This window comes from Camellia sinensis, chromosome 2, assembly GCF_055761805.1.
Source record: "Camellia sinensis isolate YWXY chromosome 2, ASM5576180v1, whole genome shotgun sequence".
NCBI classification, from domain to species: Eukaryota; Viridiplantae; Streptophyta; class Magnoliopsida; order Ericales; family Theaceae; genus Camellia; species Camellia sinensis.
In genome coordinates this window covers 65542974-65565401 of record NC_138962.1, presented here as the reverse complement: position 1 = coordinate 65565401, position 22428 = coordinate 65542974, and positions in this window count along the sequence as shown.

Below are 22428 nucleotides of genomic sequence, written 5' to 3'. Positions count from 1 at the left end.
GTTAAAGTTGTCAATTCCGTTGCAGAGGAACTGTATCAATATGATATTTAAGCATATTTCTTCCCATAGTGAGATTCCCAGCTGGCTAGCAAGAAGAGTAAGGAATCCTCAATGTCTTTTACTGCTCCTTCACTGATAATCTCAATTTTTGTGTTTTTGTATATGCAACTCATGTGAATTGAAGCTGTGAACATTTGGCCTTTTGAAGTGTACGAGTGGTACCGATGTAGTTGGGAAGAGCAAAGGACTGCAGTGGATGTATATGCCTGCATTCATAGGAATGATTTTGAATCAGTTAATGGAAGATGATGATGAAGTGGATGTCTCAGTGGATGCAGGAGAAGCTTTTCAGGTAAAGGAACTTGGAATTCGTGTTCTTATGTGAGCCTAAAAAGCAATTGCAGCCAACACCACAACAATGATCCTTGTCACCAGAATGTCATTGATTTATCAGCGTATTAGATGAGGACAGGGGACTACTCCCTATGCAATCATGATTGATATCGTATAGCTAGACTCTATTGCAGGATTTTAAGTATAATAAAAAGTTTAGTTAGTTGTCTTCCTTCAAAATGTATGCCGGGCTTTTACACTTGCTGCAGAACTATGGGCATAATGAAAGTGTCAGACATCATGAGAGGAAGGTTTTTGATTGGTGATTTTGAGATATCTATCTACTATGGTGAGTAAACAAGAATTTTTTTTTTCATTTTTTAGGACATTTCAACCTGTGCATAGATCCTTTTTCAACTCCTTTGAAGAAGGGTATGTACTCCAAGGCATGTTGGGGTATATTATGATCTTGTTTTGAGAGTGAAGACCAGAAGTTTCAATGTTCGATGCATTAATATTTATTTATTTGTATTTATTTGGTTGTTATATTCCATCTACTAGTTATTTATTTGGTATGAACACACTACTATTTATTTTTTTTGTTTATTTTGTAGAACAAGAAAAAGAAATGACAAAGAAAAGCATCAATGTTAAAGTAAACCAATATTTTGGCAAAAATTTGAATTCATATAGTCAGCTGAATTTGAATTGGTCAAAATTTGGATCAAAAGATTTTGCCCATAATCTTGCCCTAGAGAGCATCCATAAGCTTCAGACTCAACCTAAGGTTCAAGGGCCTATGCCCTCTAGGATTTCTAATTAGAGGAAGTGTAATGGTACCAGTCCGTACCGGAAGTTTGAATAGGTGTTCGTGATCTTGAATATATAAGTAGGATTGATGAATTCAAATAATATCATCATGACTGATTCTTTTAAGTGAGTTGTCTCGTTTGTTACCTGTTCACACAACCATGTGGGTTATTGTAATTGATTGTGATAGTTAGCTTGTTTTTGTGAGAATATTGCGTATATATGTATATATGGTAGTGTATTGTGTACATATATTGTGAGAAATTGTGAGAGATTGGGTAAATATTTTCGTTTCCTTTTTAGTCTTAGGGTTAGGAATACTATATAATCAGATATATCCTTTGTATTACGACACAATTGAATATACAAAAAACTTACATGGTATCAGAGCTACGTCCAAGACCCTAGGTTTGGCCTTGATCATTCAAAGTTCTTTCTCTTTGTTCACGCTTCGTGTTTAAAGTCTTCTCTGGTCTTCTCCAAAGTCATTAAGGCCTCTTTGGGATTCTCCGAAGTCACTACAACCTTCTCTGAAGTCACGAAGGCCTCTCTAGTCTTCTCCGAAGTTGCGACAGACTTCTGGTGCCTGGTCTGAAGTCACGACTCTGGTTTGGGTTTAAGGGATCGCTCTCTCTCTCTCTCGCGACCTCTGCCTTGCTTTGGGTCCTCGCTTGACTTTTGGTTCTCTCCTTGGCTGTGTCAATCAAAGCTCTTCGTCTTTGGTCTCTGTTCTCTGCTCACAAAGCACACACACACACTCTCTCTCTCTCTTCATGTTATATCTGATCTTAGTCCAGTAGTATTTGACCCATTTGTGCTGGCTTTGGGTTATTATAGCTTGACCTCTCAGATTTATTAGGTTATTACACTTTGCCCCATCAGTTCTCTTCTCTTTTCTTTCTTATTCATTACAATGTCGGAAGATAAAATTCAGGCTATTAAATGCAAACTAACAGATGACAACTATGCTTATTGGTCTAATGTTATGAAAAATTTTCTTCTCTATTGAAAAAAATGGGGATATGTTTCTGGTTTCGTTCCTCGTCCATCGGATCCAAAACAAGAAGGATATCTGACTTCCTTGACACTTGGGATTGTGATAATGCTCAAGTTTTGACCTGGTTCCATGACTCTGTTGATGACCGTATCAGGATGATGTTCTCTAAATATAGAACTACCTAAAAGGTGTGAGATTACTTACAGAGTGCTTATTAGCAGTCTAACTTTGCCAAGCGGTATGAGTTGGAAACAGCTATTCAAGGAGCTCGTCAGCTGGATCTGTATATTCAGGATTTCTATATTGAGATGACAGGTCTCTGAGATCAGTTAACTCTTATGGAACCTTCCAGTCTCAAGGTTCTAGATGCTTATATTGAGTTTCGGGAGTAGGGTCGTTTAGTGCAGTTTTTAACGGCTCTCTCCCCTCAGTATGAGGCTATCCATGGTGGTATCCTTCACCGATCTCCTTTTCTCTTTGTGGATGCCATTGTTCGTGAGCTTCTCTCCGAGGAAACCCATCTCAAGATAGCCAATCAGACTCCATCTCCATCTGTCTTCCTAGCTGCTACTCAACCTCCATTATTATCGACCCCACCTTCTCATCCGATTCAGGCCACTGCAAAGCCCAAGAAAGGGCCATTGGCTTCAGATGAGTATGTTTTCTGCCATCAGAGGGGCCATTGGAAGTACAACTGTCCCAAAAAGGGACGTCAGCCTACTTCGTCTTATCAGCCACCACAGACAAAGTTTGCAATCCTGCTCCGAGTACTTTCCGGCCTCTTGCTGCTTATAGAGCATCTGCTCCTCCCGATCCTGACTTGGCTTCTTTGAGTGCTCAAATTGCTCAACTTTAGCAGATCCTATTCCCATTAATACTACTAATGGGTTTAGTATGTTTGCTATATGTATTGGGTCTATCTCACCCTTTGCCATGTCTGCTATTACTATTCTCTCTGTTCTTTATTGATATGGTCATTTGCACACCAAAATATTTAATTTAAAACCAAGTAAAAACAACTACACCGTAGAATAGTGGTTAAGACCAAGTGTTGATCCACAGGGACTAATGATGAAGAATTTAATTTAGAAATTTATATTTGTTTGCGAATATTTGGAGTGATAATTAAACAATTAAATATCTGAGGATTTTGAATCCACCACTAATCTCATAATTGGGAGTAATTGTATTGAGTCCTTAGAATATCATTGATTTTGATACTGTGATGTAAGTTAAACAGAAATACATCATCAAAAAGATTTGTATATGAAAATCAGAAAGTTACGAATCATCTTCGTTTAGCACAGACCATCACCACTAAACTAAACTAAACTAAACTGTGGTTGATGTATGATCCGTCTTATTAGATTTGACTCGTCTAACAATTCTAATATACAACAATGAAAACCATTGTTTAACATAATTTGAATAAAACATTTATTATACCAAAATATCTAAAAGTTATACAACTATATCCAAATCAAATCTAAATTAAAAATACTAAATACAACTTACCCTAATTATTTGGTCATGGTTTCATCTCTACCCTAAGACCGAAAAATTACTACACTAATACTTACAAAATAAACTCTCCAACTCTCCAACTCTCCATTGCTTTCTATTTTTTTTTCTCTCTCTTCATTCCATGGGCTGAAGCCCTCTGCTCCATTAAGCTCCCCCTCCCCCCCTCCTTCTTTCTGAGCTCTCTACCTCTCATTTTATAGGAGAAAAATCTTGCAAATAAAACAAACATAGTAATATAAATAATATATATAATTGAGGGATGTGGGGTGATTAGCCACCACCGCCTCGTTTGTTTGCTTCTTTTTATTATTTTTATTTCTTTTCTTTCTCTTTCTTACCACTTTGGATGCAAAATTCGTAAAGTGCACAGTAATTTACTGTGTACTTTATAATATATTAATATATAAAATATCTAAAATGCATAATTTACATTAATATAGGTATAAATACCTAAAATATATACAAACACACAAAAATCATACACAACTGTACGGGCACGAAATATTCTTCTCGTATAATCCTGTTGATCAAGCCTGCGCTCCTCCGTACGTCGTCGCTTTACTTCCTGAAAACACAAATGTGAGCTAGTCGGCGGGTGTGTGCCGGATACCTCTCCGATGCCTAAGTCAGCAAAATAGACAAATAGACAAAAAGCTCTGTGTGTTTGGGAATCAAAGTTGTGTTACCTCTCCATAGGTGATGTTATGAGCTTTTATAGGTTTTGCGTGGCACAATCCTAGTAGGACACTTACTCCTCCATGTAGAGTCCTCCTAGGAATCACATTCCTGAAAGATAATGCTTATCCTTCAACACCCTCCTCACTGCTTGAACCAAGTGAGATGGTTTTACCATGGTCGGACTCCAATATGACCGAGGTAAGCATGGCTATGCTGAGCCGCAGAGTAGACCGAACTATAGCTAGTTTGGTTCTTCCTTTCACTTCTCTTACCTCGGTTCCTCCTGCACAAATCCTGGCGTGATTAGACCGAGATAACAAAACATCAAGGTCCTGACCGAGCTAACAAATAGCTTGGTTCTGACCGGGCTATCCATAATATGCCATGACCGGGCTAACTCTGAGTATGGCAACCGGGCTAACTGCCACGCTTCTTTAGACCGGAATAACTCCAAGGCTCTTTTGGACCGGGATAATAATAAGGCGTTCTCCGGACCGGGCTAACTCCAAGCTCCGTTTTATCCAGCCCTTCTTACCGTGGCCCAACGAACGGCCCATTACCTAGCTCGGCCCAATTTATATATAAATTACCCTCTCAAGTGTTGTAACTATAAATTAATACAAAATAATAATCTAATAAAGTGTATATTAGGGGATTAAATGTGTACATTTAGGCACCGATCACACCCCCCAACTTACACTTTGCTAGTTCTCAAGCAAAGCAAACTAAATATAAAACAAAATAAAATAAAATCTATCTAAGTCATTTTTGTAGAGAACACGATTGCATTTAGTGTATGCAACTAGCTTTTGAACCCCTAGGTTACCCCTAGTGGACGAGTTGTAGTATTGTGAGGGTTTACAGTGAATATACTCACAAAATTCAGAATTTTTTGTTTTTTTAAGAAAATACTCACATAGATAATTGTTAATTTTAATATATTAGCAAAATGATTGTCAGAGTTTAGAATACTAGCAATTGGTAAAAATAATTTATCTATCTCTATATTCGATGTGTGTGTGAATTATAGCCAACAAAAATATTATTTAATCTCTTAATGAAAGAAGACCCTAGTTCTATCAAAAGCATATTTTGACTCACATCTCACAGATATTGCACTCAACAAATCAATCACTAGATACGGTGCAAATTTGTGTACTCTCAACACATACGAGTGGAATTAATATAAATAAATCAAAATATCTCGCATATAAGTGATGAAAGATGCTAGCATGAAAGAACGTAATCTCTTCAAAGAATGCTAAATGCTGAAAAATTACACTAACACCTGATCAAGTAGGACTTTTATTAGGTTAGTCAAATAGGGTTAGTGATATGTAAGAAAATACGTAAGAATCAACATCTCCTTTGAGTGTAAGAGAACAGTCAAAATTATTATTTCATGATTTTGATCTTCTTTTTCTTCAACAATATGTATCAGTGTAGACTCCATTCTATAATCTTACTATCTCTCTTTTTTTTTTTTTTTAAATTCTTATTATTTTTTTCCATTCTCTATCCTCTTCCTTATCATTTCCTCAATTCTTTTGCTTCTGAAGACAGTGGCCAGTTATTACCAGGGGTTTATTGAATGAAATGTTTGGCATGTAAGCTCAAATTGGTTTCTAAGGATTTTTGAGTGTATAGAAAGAAATTTTAAAGCTCAAAAAAAAAAAAAAAAAAGGCCTAAATCATTTCCTAGAATTTTTACAAATTTTCAACTTTCATGATTTTTAGAGGGTATAAATGCAAAATGATTTCTCAATATTCAACCAAAATGAAAAATATGAAATTGAACAACAAAATAGTGTGCTTCCAAATGAATAGCTAAGAGTAAATTTAATAACCCTCCAAAAAAATGATAGAATCAAAATCTCACACGGGTTAAAAAGTCTCCACATTAATCATCAAGATGTTCAAGTCTAAATTCAAAAATTAATCAAAGAATATTTAAGCGGCTATGTGCATGTGTAGAACATTCGAATATGAGACAAAAAATTATTTTTAAACAAAAGATAGTATAATAAATTATGATATAATTAAATTGCTAAGACAATAAAATTAATAATTAATAGAATTTTTTTTTTAAACACAACACAGAACAAAAACTTTTTTTTTTAAAACAAACACAACGGCACCGACAAAACTTCTTTTTTTTTTTTTTTGAAAACACGAACAACAACACACAAATATATGTGTGTATATATATATTTGAAATTTTGTTTCAAAACACAACTGAAAATAAAAATAAAATTAAACACATACAAAATAAAACACACACACAATAAATCCTTTTCCCTCCAACTTAAATGACATTGTCCCCAATGGCACATACCACCAAGCACTGACAAAAATAGTAAAAGGAAAGAAAAAAACAATAAAATAAAAATTGGTCTTTTTTGTCAAATTCCATGACGTATTAGGGATGAAAATTTTATCCTCCTTTAAGTAACCCATCTCAAACCAAATTTCTTTGGTCTTACTCAGCGTTTCCCTTAAAAGGTAAACTAGTTTAACTTGCCCTGACACACCACACAGAAAAATAAAGAAATAAAACAAAAAATAAAATAAAATAAAACAAAACAAAATAAAATAAACTAATCTATTTTACCTGAGTGCTGCAATTCCATATTTTATCACTTCTTATGATTTATCAAAAACTCACACTCTCTTGTTTTTTATTTTTATTTTTATTTTTATTTTATTTTATTTTATTTTTTTTAACCAGCTAAAAGATGCAAATTAATATAAGTATACAAAAATTGTGATAAACTAAATTGGAATGAAATAAAATAGGGTATAAGACCTCCTAGAAAGAAAAATAAATGTACAGAATAAAATAAATTGCAATAAAATAAATGTTAGTAGTCAGAAGTTAAAAGTCATTAGTTAGTAGTCAGTAATCTTTATTTATCCTCCAAGTTAGATGTTCAGTAGAGATAATTAATCCACAAGTGTCCAACAAAAGTAAATAATCCACAAGTTATATGTCCAGTATGGGTATCTCCTTTCTGTGGCATGGTATCCAAAAAAAAAAAAAAAAAAAAAAATTTCAATTCTTTTTAGTTTTTTATATTTTATATTTAGTTTTTTTTCATTTTTTTTTTCAAGTTTATATTTCTCCTACAGAAAGAAACTAAACTCAATTTTTTATTTTATATTTTTTTTGTTTATAAATAAATCTCTAAATTAAATAATTCTATTTTTAGTCCTCGGCAACGACACCAAAAATTGATATGGTTGCTTGCACACCAAAATATTTAATTTAAAACCAGGTAAAAACAATTACTCCGTAGAATAGCGGTTAAGACCAGGTGTCGATCCACAAGGACTAATGATGAAGAATTTAATTTAGAAATTTATAGTTGTTTGCGAATATTTGGAGTGAAAATTAAATGTATTGAGTCCTTAGAATATCAATGATTTGGATATTGTGATGTAAGTTGATTATAAATGCATCGTCATTATCAGAAAGCCATGAATCATTTTCGCTTAGCACGGACCATCACCACTAAACTAAACTATGGTTAATGCACGACCTGTCTTATTAGGTATTACTCATCTAACAAATCTAATATACAACTATGAAAATCATTGTATAACATGATTTGAATAAAACATTTATCACACAAAAATATCTAAAAGTTATACAACTGTATCCAAATCAAATCTAAACTAAAAATACTAAATACGACTTACCCCAATTATTTGGTCATGGTTTCATCTCTACCATAACACAGAAAAATTATTATACTCTTGAGAGGGTAATTTTTGGTAAAAATTGGGCCGAGCTGTGAAATGGTCTTTGTGGCCCAAAATGCCAAAGGACTGGGTAAAAAGGCTGAAGTGTTATTCCGGCCCAAGAGAGGTCACTCCGGCCCAAGCTGTTAAAGTTACTCCGGTTCATGAACGATAGATTTACTCCGGCACTGAGGAGATGGTGACTTACACCGGTCAAAAGAGAAGAAGTTGCTTCGGCTAAGGAATTGTAAAGCTGCCTCGGTTTAGACAATCTGAGTTAGTCCGGTCTCAAAAGGTAGTCCGGTCATTATGAATTCGGAGTAGGTCGGTCGGAATGTTGCTATTCAGTAGGTCGGTCCAAACACACCACGGTTCGTGTATGAGAGAACCGAGATATGGTGTAGCATAAAGAAGAACCAAACTACTGTTAGTACGACCTACTTTGTGGCGCGGCATAGCCAGTTTTACTTCGGTCATAAGGTAGTTCGGCCAAAGGGAAAACCATCCCACTTGGTTTAAGCAGTGGGGGAGGGTGTAAAAGGATAAGCATTATCCTTAGGAGTATGAATCCTAGGAGGACTCTGCATGGAGAAATACAAGTCCTACTAGGATTGTGCCACGGGAAACTTATAAAAGCCCACAAACATCACCTTGGTGGAGGTAATTGAACACAATTCTTTCTGAGAACTTAGAACTTTGTCTATTTGTCAAGCTTACTGACTTAGGCATCGGAGAGGTTTCCGGCACACACCCGCCGGCTAGCTCACGTTTGTGTTTTCAGGTGACAAAGCGACGTCGTACGGAGAAGCGTGGACTTGGTCAACAGGATTATACGAGGAGAATTATTTCCTCCCCGTACAACTCTAATATTTACAAAATAAACTCTCCTGCTTTCTATTTCTTTTTATTTTTTTCTTTCTCTTTTCATTCCATGGGTCGAATCCCTCCGCTCCATTGAGCTCCCCTCCCCCTTCCTTCTTCCTTTCGAGCTCTCTGCCTCTTCTTTTATAGGAGAAAAATCCTACAAATAAAACAAGCATAGTGATACAAATAATATAATAATATATAATTGAGGGGTGGGGGTGATTAGCCACCACCACCTCGTTTGTTTGCTTGTTTTTATTTTTTTCTTTTTCTTTCTCTTTCTCTTTCTCTTTTTTTTACCACTTTGGATGCAAATTTCGTAAAGTGCATAGTAATTTACTGTGCACTTGATAATATGTTAATATATAAAATATCTAAAATGTATAATTTACATTAATATAGGTACAAACACCTAAAATGTATACAAATACACAAAAATCACACAAAACTATAAATTAATACAAATTAATAATCTAATAAAGTGTATATTAGAAGATTAAATGAATACATTTAGGCACCGATCATTTATGTTCCTCAACTATATGTTAGCCTATTATCTATCAGCCAACGTGATGTTTTTGGTTTTGATGTTATTTTTTTCCCCTTTCTATTGTGTGAAGGATCGGTTGTCTAAAGATTAGAACTAGCCGTAAAGTTGGAGATCTGTATGTGGTAGAAAGCTTGCATTTTCCTTTATCCATCTCTCCAGTTGTACTTTCCTCATTTCAATTAGATTCTCAGTCGAGTCAGTTTTATTTATGGTATTCTCACTTAGGTCATTTGTCTATTGACCGCTTATGGACTTTAGCTCAGTCAGGATTATTGGGTAAAGTTTCTCCTAGTACCATTGATGAATGTATAGGATGTAAACTTGCCAAAATGTCAGCTTTATCATTTAATAAAAGTACTTTTATTTCTGTTTCTCCTTTTTCTTTTGTGAATACGAATGTCTGGGACCCTCTCATGTTCTCACTAAAGGGGGTTTTGCATACTATGTGTCTTGTGTGCATGATTGTTGTCACGACCCAAACCCACACCTATAAGTTTAGTGTCGTAATTGACCAGTAATCCGAAGATTACCTACGACCTTAAAGACAAAAGTCAAAATATTAAGTATAATTAGGGCCTAAAGTGGAAGCAAAACAAAAATAATAATATCCATTGAGTTGTGCGTACATGATCAATTGTAGTAATTAAAACACTTTTAACACACTTATATATACATGAATGAGGACATATTTTTATAACATATCTCACACAGTACATGGAGGACTTTTGACAAAATATAAAGATTAACTCAAGCTTGACAAGTAAAATAAAGCCTCTATACAGAGGTACTTCTTGGGTGGCTTGACAAAGAGGTAGACTCCGGGGGCAAACTCTAATATAGATCCTCCAGTTGCTCATATATATATATATATATATAAAGAGTGAGCTAACACCCAGTGAATAATACCAAAGTAAAAAGGCTGTAGGAATGAGATTCTTAATTAAGTAAATCACAATAATACGCATTACATATAAATCAAAACCAGAACGACCTCAGGTCCATTATTTCCATATTCATATCTATGCGTATATTCATATTCATGATTATGATCACCTTTTTATTCAAACGGCCTTTGGCCCATCATAATATGCAAACGGCCTTTGGCCCGTTATAATATTCGAACGGCCTTTGGCCCATTATAATATTCAAATGGCCTTTGGCCTATTACATTCGTATTCAGACGGCCTTTAATCCATCACATTCATATTCAAACGGCCTTTGGCCCATCGTAATATTCAAACAAATCAAACGGCCTGCAACCCAATTCATACTCTTATTAGACTTATCAAACGGCCTCAGGCCCAATTTATATGTATCAAATGTATCAAACGGCCTCAGGCCCAAATCATGTTCTTCATAGAGCCTTATACAAAATTAGGTATATAGAATACTCATTCATAATTTAAATAAACAAATCCATGAAGTTTATACAGAAGTAGCATTTGGAAAATAACATACTTGAAAATATCTTTACTAAGATATTACTCACAGTGTTCAGATGTCTGGTTTACCTTTGTAGTTGACCCAACACAATTCATGATACACATAGAAATTGGGTCACAATACAATTCATTCCGTTCTTTAATTTGTTTAATTCTCTTAGGCTCTTACTAACTCTATAGCTCATTTATAATGCTTAGTACGTTCCTAAGAGTGCTTAAAAGTGAAAGAGAATGAAAATCAAAATATGAAATAGCTTTTCAAAATTTTCTTAAATAGGGTTCTTCGCTCGAGCACATATTTGGTCGCTCGAACGGTCTGTAAAGCTCTGTAAAAATACTTGGAGCTCATAATGTTCGCTCGAGCCACCAATTGGTCGCTCGAGCGATCTATAAAAATTTTGGGTTTTCAAAGCTAAAAAGTTGAGCGTCCAGATTACATTTCAATACTTGGGGTCTTGCACAACTTTGTTAAAACCATATAAACTCTTTAAACTATCAAGAAAACATGATTAATTTCTAACCATTTACATCCAAACTCTTTTAATTCAAGATTAAACTCCAAATTTCCATAAACATATGTTTACAAAACTTTCTTTTTCTCTTCATTATGTGAAATCAGTTCTTCAAAGACAACAAAAATCAAACCCACAAAATGGTCAATTCTAATTTAATTTCTACAATTGAATTTAATTCAATTTCGTCATCCTTTTACTAATTTCTTTTAAATTACATGAAATTGATTCTTAACTCTTTTCTATTTTCCTTTAAATCATGAAATTAGAGTTATGAAACTTTGCATGTATGAAATTAAGATCAAAACTAAATAATTTTAATTAGAATTGCTCTAATTTGGGTTTTTATTAATTTTCTTCATATCAAACCCAATTTCAAACCCATAAACCTTTTAAACATGAAATAAAATCTCAAAACCTTGAAATCCTATGATACATGTTTAATTAGAGTATTAAACTTGTAGAATTTGCCCATGCATGTAACAATGAGGTTTAATCCCATGCAAGACTACATCATCAGACCCAAAATAATTTATTTCCATAACCATGAACCTAACTTAATTTCTTCCAAATTATATGAACTTGAACCCAAACTCACCTTTAATTCAAGTTTTCAATGGCTGAATTTCTTTTTAATTCCTTGAGTTCCCTTTCTTATCTTCACTTAGATCTCTTGAACCCACTTCTCCAAAGCTTTTTCCGGCACAATGGTTTGAGTTCTCTCTCTTATCTCTCTCTCTCTCGGTTTCTCCTTCTTTCCTTCGGTTGCTTCCAGCACACTTACATCCCCTTCTTTCTGATTTCCTTCCTTCTTCTTTTCTTTTCTTTTCTTTTTCTTTTATTTTACTTAGTGGGACACTTGTCCTTGTTATATGAACCCAAATGAGTCTCACTTAGACTCTTCAACACATACACACACATATACACTCCTTTTTTTGCTGACCACAATGCACACGTGCACCTTGTTTTAAGCCTCCAGCACAACACCTATACACATACACATCTGATTTCTCTGCGCACCTACCAAATTTCTCAATACTCCCACTCTTGACTTTAACACAAATATAATATACACACATATGCAAGGCTCTAGCTCCTCTTTATTTTATGAATTGATCAATATAAAATACGTTGGCAAACAACTTCGCAATTAATCACGTGGGTAGGATTAATATAACTCTCAATTACATAATTAGTTTAATTAGATCACAATTAATCATGTTTAATCTTGATTTGGTGAATTCCAATTCCAATATAACTCAATTAGCCTAATTGACTTCAATTAAGGCCCAATCAATCATAACTAAATTTATCAATCTAAATTAGATTTTTAATCAATACCCCAAAAGGCTCCAAATATCAAATTAAACTTATTATCATCATCAATTTTGGTTTCGTAAATCACTAAGACCTTCAATTTCAAATCAAACCCAAAATCCTTGTCAATAATTTACATATTCAAATTGGATATCTCATAAATAGATTTAATTCATAATAATCATAATTTCTCAAACCTTATAACACAATTAACTTAATTAACTCTAATTTGGACCCAATTAATCAAATCTTGATTTTACTAAACTGAATCAAACATTAATTAAACTCCCAAATGGGTCCGTATTTAAAATTAAATTGATTCAACTTATTAATTTCACTTCCTTAGGCCATTAGGACCTTCAATTTCTAATATAAAAATAAATCATTATTAAAATCACTTACCGATTGGGCTCCATAATCCTTGTAAATCCCAAATTAAATTAGAATAACGACTAATTAAAATCCAAATCTCCTTAAATAATTAAATGCCAAATATAATACGTAGTGGGGTTGTCATAATTGCACCTGCTATAGTTGAGTTTATTTTATGACTCACAAATCTGACTTCTACCAAATATACCATACCTTTCAATCTATGATTACTACACAGTTTGATTCTACCATTAAATGATTACGGCCTGACTTAGGTGAAGAATATTTTAAAACTGAGTTTTGTGAGTATTTAGAAAATTTTGGTACCATTCACCAAACCTCTTGTATTGATACACCCACTCAAAATGGTCGTGTTGAGCCTAAACACCGTTATCTTCTTGAGACAGCTAGGTCTCTCATTCTTTCTGTTTATGTTCCAGCTCCCTTTTAGGGGGAAGCCATTCTTATAGCTGCTTTTCTTCTCAACCAAATGCCTACACCCATACTATCTAGTCGTTCTCCTTATGAGGCTCTGTTTTCTCACCTTTCCAATTATTCTTTCCTTCATGTTTTTGGATCTGCGTGTTTTGTACTTCTTTTCCAAAAAGATAGGACAAAACTTAGTGCCTGATCTATCCTCTGTGTCTTTTTGGATTACAGTCTTTCTCAGAAAGGTTATCACTGTTACGATCCTATTTCCCGTCATCTTTACGTCTCCCATCATGTTGCCTTTCTGGAATGTCTCACTTACTTTCAGCTTTTGCCTCTCATTGCTCTAATTTCTAAAGAGGATTTGGTTCACATTGATCCGTTTCCTTCTGAGGTCCCTCCTAATAAGTACATCTCTACTGTTTCCCATGAGTTTGTTCATTCTTCTCATCATAACACCCCTTATGCTAAGTCCCTCTCTAATGTACCCTATGAGTCTGTTTCCTCTTCTCCTCTCCTCTCCTCTCCTCCCCCGCCGGCTCCTCCTCCTTCGTTGTTAGTCTATTCTCATTGCAAGGCTCTTATTTCACCAGTTATCTCTACCTCTACTGTTGCTCCTCTTACTTTTGACGAGTCTGATGTTGCCCTCCGTAAGTATCCCTTTCGCATTTCTAAACAGGTAGTCAAACTTGGTTTTTCTAACACATGTTTTTCTCCTTCATACTGTAGGTTTTTGTCTGTTATTCAATCTTTTTCAGAACCACAGTCTTACAAGGAGGCTTGTCAGGATATTAATTGAATTCAAGCTATGGAGGATGCATTATCTACCTTGCAGAAGACTAGTACTTAGGAATTGGTTCCTTTGCTTGCTGGCAAGAATCTGATTGGTTGCAAATGGGTCTACAAAGTTGTCACACCCCAAGCTCTGTGACAACGCCGCACACTCATTTAAGTGAGCATGCAAGCCTAAGTGTCCAACACATAACCAACAATGTAAAATACTCAAATTAAATCCTTAATTATCATAATGCTAAAATCCATAAAAAATTGACAATTCTTATCATATGAAATTGTCCACCAAGTCCACTAATAAAATCCACTAACAAAACAATAATCCAAGTACTTAAATCATAGTCTTACTCTCGACACTCCCACAAGTAAAAATCCGGCGTATCTCTACTCCTTAGAATCGGGAAAAAAAAAATAAGGGTAAGCTAGAGAGCCTAGTGAATAACCAACCATCACTGCTAACTGGATCAAGTATATAAAAAAAATAAAAATAAATAGTCGATAATCAATAAATATAATTTTCGCTACAAATCAATGTATCAACAATTATTTGTAAGGTGGTTTCATAACTAAAAATAAACAATGTACAATACATTTTAATTGAAAAGCCAACAAGATAATTCAAAGTAAATTCGTTGTTCAAATCGATGGTTCGATATTCAGATGGTTCAATGATTTGATTCACAAAACCCAAGTCTTGGTGACTACGGTCACTTAGCTCGTGATAAGGCCCAGAACCACACATAGGCCGATGGTAAAGCCCCAAAAGAAACTAATTTCTGTGCCAATAAATAACTCCCGTTGGCTAGGATCTAAATCATAGTCAGACTAGAGTGATGTTCAAAATTCAAACAATACACAAATTTTAAATAAAATATTTGATATTTTCAGAATAAACGTTTAGTACAATTTTCAGAATAGTTCCATAAACTATTCAAATAATTTTCATAACAATATTCGATGCTTTTTATACTTGACCCATATTTTATTTTAAGAGAACATGAAGGCTATGAATAAATACTTATAATTTTAAATGATTCAATAAGAATAAAAATGTACTAACAGTGATAGAGGGTTACTTACCTCAAACGCTTAAAATAATATTCCACCACACTACCTCTAGACACCCAGCTCCACTAATTCAATCACACAAACCTAACAATAGAACCTCAAATAAATTAATACTTTGATGTCTTTCACACATCAACAAGAACCCATTATATATATATATATATACTTAAAATCCAAGAGACACCAAATCAATCCACCCAATTCAATAGCCAAACATACCTTACCCAATGTACAAAACCCAAAAGTCAAAACACACCCACCCAAATTGCTCCACATTTTCTACTCTTTACCTAGACCACACCCATACGTGAGTCCATTCATCAACCTCTCAAAATCGAATAGGCACTTATAGGTTACATAAAGCTTCGGCCCTTTTTTTTATTTTTTATTTTATCAAACGAAAATTAATAACTTGATGGTGATACAAGAACCTTACCCCAGTCAATGGTTGAATACTTGAACCTCTCTCTTTGTTTTTCTTTGCTACTTTTTCAAACCCTTGCTGCCTCCAGAACCCTTCACTACAATTCACCAGCCTCTATTTTGTTTTATTTTTTTTTTCTCTCTTCTCTCCTAGACTTGAAGCAAAACATGTGGGTTTATTAACCTAGTTTCTCAAAATTACAAAATTACCTATATAATATCATCTCATAACTAATTCCTTGATATTACTAAATGACCCACATAAATTAATTTAATTACTAATCTATCCAAAAATAATTATATACAAAACTTGGGTTTTACATTCTCCCCCCCCCCTTAAAAGAAATTTCGTCCTCGAAATTTGACATACCTGGAGTCTCAAAAAGTTGTGGATACTTTTGTCTTATTTCGTCCTCAAGTTCCCAAGTAGCTTCTCTTTCCGAGTGATTGCTTCATTGAACTTTAACATAGTGGATGACTCAACGTGTCAAAACTTGTTCCTTCCTATCAACAATTCGTATAAGGTGTTCCTCGTAGTTCAAATTTTCCTTAAAATGCAACGGTGTATGATCAATCACATGACTAGGATCCGGTATATACTTCCTTAACATTGAGACATGAAAAACATTATGAACTCCAGCTAGTGAAAATGGTAGAGCAAGTCTGTAAGCTACCTCTCCAATTCGATCTAAAACCTCAAATGGTTCAACAAATCTAGGACTCAGTTTACCACGAACACCAAACCTCATTACTCTTTTCATAGGAGACACCTTAAGGAACACATGGTCTCCCATCCCAAACACCAAATTGCATCTCCTGTTATCTGCATAACTTTTCTGTCTACTCTGTGTAGTGCGAAGTCACTCTCTAATAAGTTCCTCTTTAAGTCTTTATACATTTTAGTGCTCCCTGGGTGTACCGTGTATCCTGAACTGTGAGCTTCTCTTAGGATTTCTCTCTTGAGCTCCAAATCATTAGGCACACACAACCTCTCTCCAAATCTCAAGGTTCCATCTTTATGCGTACAAAATTCCATCTGTAGCACTATTTCCATTTCAGCCTTAAGTTTTTGCAACTGAGGATCTCTTCCTTGAGCATCTTTAATTCTATCAATCAATGTGGGTTGAACCCTAAGGTTTGCCAACTGCACTCCATGGTTGTGACATCTAATCTCAATATTCAACCTTCGCAAGTCCTCTAAGATATTCTTTTGGTCAGTGATCAAGGTAGCCAAATTACTTGGGGTCTTTCTACTCAAGGCATCTGTCACTGCATTTGCTTTTCCTGGATGATAATTGATAGTCAAATCATAGTCCTTTAATAGCTCCAACCATCGCATTTGCCTCATATTCAATTCTTTTTGAGTGAAAATATACTTCAGACTTTTATGATCAGTGAATATCTCACATTTTACCCCATACAAGTAGTGCCTCGAGATTTTCAATGCAAACACCACTACAACCAACTCCAAATCATGCGTAGGATAATTCTGCTCATATGGCTTCAACTGCCTAGACGCATATGCCACTACCTTATCATTCTGCATCAGGACGCAACCCAAGCCCATCTTTGATGCATCACTATAGATGGTAAAACCTTCATCTCTGGATGGAACTATAGGTACTGGAGCAGACACCAATCGACTCTTTAGATCCTGGAAACTCTTCTCACAATCATCAGACCATTCAAATTTTACCCCTTTGTGTGTTAAACGAGTCAAAGGCATAGAAATTCGGGAAAATCCCTCAACAAACCTTTTATAATATCCTGCTAAACCCAAGAAGCTATGAATTTCAGTGACACTAGTAGGCCTATTCCACTCTACCACCGCCTCAACTTTCTTGGGGTCAACAGACACCCCATCTCTAGATATCACATGACCCAAAAATGATACACTCTCCAACCAAAATTCACACTTCTTTAATTTAGCAAATAATTTCTTCTCCCTTAATATCTGCAACACTACTCTCAGATGTTCTTCGTGCTGCTCTTTACTCTTCGAGTACACAAGAATGTCATCAATAAAAACTACCACAGACTGATCTAAGAAGGGTTTAAATACTCTGTTCATTAAATCCATAAAAGCTACAGGTGTATTGGTCAACCCAAACGGGATCACTAAAAATTCATAATGCCCATACCTAATTCGGAAGGTTGTCTTAGGTATATCTTCTGCCTTAACTTTCAACTGGTAATAGCCAGAACGATGGTCAATCTTAGAAAAGACTTGTGCTCCTTGCAACTGATCAAATAGGTCATCTATCCTAGGCAAAGGATATTTATTTCGAATTGTCACCTTGTTCAATTCTCGATAATCAATGCAAAGGCGAAAACTACCATCTTTCTTTTTCACAAATAAAACGGGCGCGCCCCAAGGAGAAACACTAGGCCTAATAAAGCCCTTGTCTAGTAACTCTTGTAACTGTTCCTTCAACTTTTTCAACTCTGCTGCGGCCATCCGATACGGAGCCTTGGAGATAGGACCCGTACCGGGTATCAATTCGATGGCAAACTCAATCTCTTTATCTGGTGGCAACCTTGGTAAGTCTTCAGGAAAAACATCGGGAAATTCCCTCACAACTAGAATATCCTCTAACTTCAATTCAGTTTCATGGGTATCTCTCACAGAAGCTAGATAACCCTCGCAACCATTCCTCAACAATCGTCTAACTTGCAAAGCTGAAATTACCAAATGAGGAGTGTTAACTCCACTACCCACAAAATAAAATTCTGGTTGATTAGGAATATGAAATACTACCATTTTGCCTCGGCAATCATCAGAAGCATAATTGGTTGCCAACCAATCCATTCCAAGAATTATGTCAAAGTCCCGCATATCTAAAATAGTCAAGTCTACAAGCAATCTCCTGCCATCTATACTAACCACACAAGATTTGCAAATTAAGTTAGCAACCATAACACCTCATATTGGGGTTTAAACACATAAGTCGATCTCTCTAGAAACACATTTCCATCCATGTTTCTCAACAAATCCCATAGACACAAATGAATTTGTAGCGCTAGAATCAAATAACGCATGTGCATAAACAGAAGACACTAAAACAGTGCCTGACACAACCGTGTTGGAAGTCTGAACATCTTGTTGCGTGAGTGCGTACACTCGACTCTGAGTCTTTGGCTTATGATCTCCATTTTTCTTTTGATTTCCTAAAGACACTCTGTCTGTTGAAGTTCCTTTATTTGTCCATGCTTTCTGTTCAGTTTCACGCCCCTTCTGGTTAGGGCAATCAGTTATTCTGTGCCCCTGTTGCCCGCAAGAGAAACAAGCCCCAGTATTCCAACGACACTCACTATACCGATGGAATCCATTACATCTAGTGCACTATATCCGATCATTCTTCTTATCAACACTACCACCCATAGTTCGACTTCCACAACTCCCAACTGAAGAAGTGTTTTGTCTCTTAGCATTGCTCTTCGAACTGTTACTAGTTTGGAAGTTAGAAGAACTAGGCCTCTTCTTATAGTTCTCTTCTTTCTCTTCTTGGGCTCTAGTAAGGCCACTCTCAACCAACAATGCCTTATTCAACACTGCTCCAAAAGTAGGTAACTCGAAAGGAACCACCTGTTGCATAATGTTCATTCTTAGCCCACCTTCGAACTTTCGTGCTCTGCTATCCTCGTCTGCTTCAAATGCTGATGCAAATTTAGACAACTGCGTAAACTTGGCTTCATATTCTACAACCGTCTTATTCCCTTACTCTAACTTTGAAAATTTCCTTTGTTTTTGTAGACTAACGCTCCTAAGGAAGTATTTCTCATTGAATGTATTCTTAAACCTTTCCCATGTGTAGGGGTTGGCATCATGCTCATGTATGCGCTTCTCCATCTGCCACTAATCGTTAGCTATCCCTTGTAACATAAACGTAGCATAGGTCACCTTTTGGTCATCCGTACATTCAAAAACGGAAAACAACTTTTCCATTTCTATCAACCATTTTTCAGCCTCCAAAGGGTCTGTGGCTTCGTCAAATGCCAAGGCTATCTTCTTAAACTCAGTAATGTCACAGCGTGGCCTTGGTTGTGGCCCAACACCTGGCTGTATCCGTTGTTGTTGCTCCATAAGTCTAGTTAAGTTATTTCCTATGGTGGTTTGTTGTTGCACCACCCCGGCTAAAGTCTGAAGCACTTGAACCATTCCAACTGGATTGGAGATTGCAGCTTGTTCTTGTTGTCCTAACTCTTGTCCCTGATTTCCTCTGACTGCTTGAGAACCAATCCCAATATTAGTCACATTCCCTCGCCGATTGTTATTACCAGTCCGTCGATTCGTTTGACCTTGGTGTGTATTCCTCGCCATATTTGCCAATGTCTCCTTATGTTCCATTGCAACCTATATGCATCAATAATAAAACCTTATCTTATTCTATTCTCAAGTCCCTATTATAGCGATCCCGGTTTTCCCTCCATTGATTAGTGTAATCCGGACTTGGTTCCGTAGATGTTGGTGGTTATTTATATCTCGTTTCCGTCCTTCAATACTTTGTATTTGAGTTATAGGATGTTTTGGGCAGGTTTGTAACAGGTTTGGTGAGTTGTGAAACAAATAGTTGCTGCCCAGTTTTTGGTGTCTTCGCTCGAGCCAGGACTTTGTCGCTCGAGCTAGGTTTCCTTCGCTCGAGCGAGAGTTGAGTTTTGTATCTGATGGCTCAAGCGAGAGGTCCTTCGCTCGAGCTTGCGTCTGCGTCCAGTACTAGACCTGAAGGATGCAGTTCTTCGCTCGACCGAGCTTTCCTTCGCTCGAGCGAGAGAGGTGTATGTTTTGAGTTTCTTCGCTCGAGTGAGCATTCCGTCACTCGAGCATGCTTCTGGATTGCAGACCTGAAGCTTCGTGTTGTTGGCTCGAGCGACGTTTCTTTGTGTCTGGTCGCTCGAGCGACCAATCCTTCGCTCGAGGGAGCCTGTGTTATATCAGATCGCAGTAGCGGTTTAAACTTCACTTTTTCATCCCCTTTATTATACAAACCCTAGAATTTGGCTCTTTCTCTCTCTACACTTACCTTCTCTCTAGGGATTGATCTTGTTCTTAAGTGTTTCTACCATAATCTCTTTGTAAGAAAGGTAGAGGGTGGCTTGGGCTTCATTCTAATCTGAAAATTTGTGAGTTTGGAGCATCTTGGATTTTCATCATCTACTCCATTTGAGCTCTAACTTCGAGGTAGGGATATCCTACTCCATCTTATGAGGTTTGTCTTTAAATTTTAGCATTTCGACATGTTGGGAGTTGTTGGGTAATTTTGAGATAGTTTGGGGTCTTTGTGTAATTTTTCAAAGGAGGGGTTTCCAAATTTAAAAACCCATGTGTATGTAATACACAGGAAAATGGAACCATGTGTTAGATTATTGATGAAAATGGAACCTTAGGGTTGGTATTGAGATTATGGGAAAAAGCTCTAATTGTTATGATAAACTAATTTGTATAATTAATTTTGGGAAATGCGAAATTGAATAGGAATTATTCGAATTGGAAAGGTATGGGATTAAAGGGTGTAGTTGGATTAATTTATCGCTCACCTAGACGAAATGTTGATATTTTATCCATTTGGTGCATTTATTTTCTGTTTAGAAATAACTGCTTTGGGCTATCGGTGGATGATAGTCTTGATTGTTGTAGACAATGCATGATGATTAGGCAAACTAAAACTAATCAATTGAGTATGCTATCGAGTATGGCAGTTGGTATAATACATCAAAATTGTGTATTGATTGATTGGACATGTATATGATAATTGTTTATGTGCATTGTGTTGTGTGGGAGAAGATAAGGGATGTACTCCACGGTTTAGGGGAAGATAGGGGATGGACCTCTAAACCGGAAATTGTTTGGCATTGATACAACACTACCATGTGTATCATTTGTGAAATATGGAAGTGTTTTGTTATATTGATACAACACTAAAATGTGTATCATTTGTGAAGTATGGAAATGGTTTTATGTGTTATTGATACAACACCGAAATGTGTATCCATCATGGGTTTCTAAAGTATTTTGTGATGAGTCATAATCTCATTAAATTATTTGGCCAGGTTCTAAGCCTTGTTTTCAAACTTAAAGTTGAACAAGAAATGGTAATTGAATTGTAACATGGACAGGATTGTCATGAAACTGTAATACGATATAAGTTGGAATATAAGTGTGGACCATCTGTTGAATGCTATTGTTTTAGTCGATTCTTATATTTGGTTTAGTATATCTCTACTGGGCTATGGCTCACCCTATATGGGAACATCATTTTCAGGTCCAGGTGATATGCCACCTCCAAGGACTTAGCTTGGAAGGTTCTGAGAGATGAAGATTTCTTTTGTGGTTTGTTAATTGGATATTACATGTAATTTCAAGCCAAGGGCTTAAAGTGTAATTGAGTTAGTATTCATTTATTTTGTATCCAAGTGTTGGCTTGGAAAGATGTAAGCCAGTAGGGCATTTACTTTTGTCGTTAACATGTAATATCTTTTATAAGAATACTCTGATGAATGGAAGGATATTTATTTCTTTTATATCTATGCATGTTAAGAATGTTGGGTTTTATCCATTATTTTGAGGGCGTGACACCT